The sequence below is a fragment of the Vulpes vulpes genome, chromosome 1 (assembly GCF_048418805.1).
Source record: "Vulpes vulpes isolate BD-2025 chromosome 1, VulVul3, whole genome shotgun sequence".
NCBI classification, from domain to species: Eukaryota; Metazoa; Chordata; class Mammalia; order Carnivora; family Canidae; genus Vulpes; species Vulpes vulpes.
Window position 1 is genome coordinate 19,251,015 of NC_132780.1, and position 2,599 is coordinate 19,253,613.

General features: G+C 38.7%; 1 pseudogene; it reads right to left on the minus strand.

Annotated features, from left to right (window-relative positions):
* Positions 1-1,677: 1,677 nt before the first annotated feature.
* LOC112912945 (small nuclear ribonucleoprotein G pseudogene) lies at positions 1,678-1,898 on the minus strand (annotated as a pseudogene).
* Positions 1,899-2,599: the final 701 nt, after the last annotated feature.

Below are 2,599 nucleotides of genomic sequence, written 5' to 3' on the forward strand. Positions count from 1 at the left end.
CTGCTTCATTAAATGGGACTCCTGCATATGTCATTTTCCATAGAAAATGAAGGACAGTATGATAAGAAAATCTAATTTGAGATGCTATGTATGTTTATTTTTTTTAAAAGATTTTATTTATTCATGAGAGAAAGAGAGAGGCAGAAACACAGGCAGAGGGAGAAGCAGGCTCCATGCAGGGAGCCTGATGTGGGACTTGATCCAGGGTCTCCAGGATCACGCCCTGGGCTGAAGGCAGGCGCTAAACCACTGAGCCACCTGGTCTGCCTGCTATGTATGTTTATAACATTCATGTAGGTTACCATGAAATAGATGGTCAGAACATTCTTCTTCGTGCATTAAAACTAAAGAATTTCCTGAATATTAGAAATACAAGGTTTTACTAATTGCTCTTTAAGGAAAAAGAGGTGGCAGTTCAGTAAACGGATAAATCTTCATTACAGCAATGGGTAGAGTATGAGTTGATGTGAAGAAATCCTGAAAGAATTGCTAACTCATCCCACAATGCCATTCAGTTGTACATACACATTTCTTAAGAATGAACTCAGGCCTGAAATGTATGATAATCACTGTGCTCACATCATGATATCAGCACACAAAGCTTTTTAATGCTTATATTCTGTATTTTGAGCAGGGATAATACAGTGGATTTGAAATACATAAGTTAGTCTCTGTGTGAACTTAATTAGTAAAACATGATGGTTTTTGACATGTTGACATGAATGTATAATGAATGACATGTCATCCCAACACCAATGGGAACCTAGCTCATTTTATTGAATGTTATGGGGAATTGATGGTATCTACCACCTATTTGGTACCACTACCAAATGAAATAATATTCTTAGATCCATTTTCTCAGTGGTCTCTGGGTTTCAATAATCTGTGATTATTTCTCCCACATTTATGTATGTTATCACTTTCTCTTCTTTGTGAATATTGTGATACTATTATAAATATCTTACAGATTATATCTTACAGATATCTTATGGTGTTGATCTTTTAGCTCATGTACTGCATGATACTGCTATTTGGCATCCACTTTGTATAGCCTCTAGTTTCCCTGGGGCCTTGACCTGACAGCAGCCTTCTCACTAGTGCATTCCCCAGACAACACCCTGCAAAGTCACAAGGCAATGTACCTGTTTGTTTTGTTTTTCTCTAGAGTTCTATTCTTGTACACTACATTTTTCCCCATTTTTGTTCAAAATAAGTGTATCATTACTTCCTGTGTTTACTTCAATTGCACTGTACTTGGGGTTCTTGGAAGAAGTCCATACATTAAAGCTACTGTAAGAGTTTTGAAAATTACAGCTAATGTTTCAGAAGAAACCTCAGATTTGCAATTCTTTATCTTTCCATTAAAAGAAGGATTGAAGACATGCTTTCCCTGCTTCACATTTAATCAGATTCTTCTATATTAATGGATAAAAGCTTTGGACCAAATCAGTCTCAACCAGAAACAGTTTATGTTACACAATACTAAAATAAGAGCTAATACTGAATTTTCCATGTTCAGAATGTTTGAGAAAGCATATTTTAGTATTATGAGTTTATTTAACAAAAAGTTCGATATAGGAATGCACACAACCTGATTTTTATATTGTGGTTGAAAAGGTACGATGGAGAGGAGACATGTGGAAGCAGTTGGTTTCTTCTGATGAACACACCCATTGTTTATACTTGTTCCAAGAATTCTAACGTGATACTCTTTCCTCCTATTACCACTATTCCAATATTGTTCTGTTGCCCACTGCTTGCTGCCTCCACGACTATCACAAAATTCATAAAAATATCAAACCCCCACAATATTCCTTTGCATATCTGCCACCATTTAATTTCAGTGATAATTTCTTGTCTATAAATTTTTTCAACTCAGGAGGGTGAGCTTTGCTCATGAAATCTATTTTTCAAGCTCACATATGCCTCCAAATGGAATTCATAATGACCCTCAGGCTCCCACAGTAGGCTCAGTGGATAATGTAACTTGTGATATAACATCTCCAGTTCACCCTAGTGAATGATCACCTCTCCTTTTTCCCGATGCTTTCCCCTCACCGTCTCTTATTATTTTCTGGTTTTTTTTTTTTAGATTTTATTTCTTTATTTGAGAGGAAGCATGAGCAAGGGGAGAGGGAGAGGGAGAAGCAGACTCTCCATTGGGCAGGGAGTCTGATGTGGGACTCGATCCCAGGACCCCAGAACCAGGACCTGAGCCCAAGGCCAACACCCAACTGACTGAGCCACACAGATACCCCTCCCCTGTCTCTTAAAGACTCCCACAGAACTTCCTTTAACCTGTTTATTTTGAATGGTAAATCTAGACTTAGTCCTGGGGTTCTTTTTTTTTTTTTTTTAAGATTTTTAAAATTTATTCATCAGAGAGAGAGAGAGGCTGAGACACAGGCAGAGGGAGAAGCAGGCTCCATGAAGGGAGCCTGATGTGTGGGACTCAGTCCCAGGTCTTCAGGATCAGGCCCTGGGCTGAAGGCAGCGCTAAACCGTTGAGCCACCTGGCTGCCCAGGGTGTTGTCTTTCTGTGCCTATGAAGGACACCTGTGCATAATGACAGTCCAGATGTCTTAGATACTCCATAAGT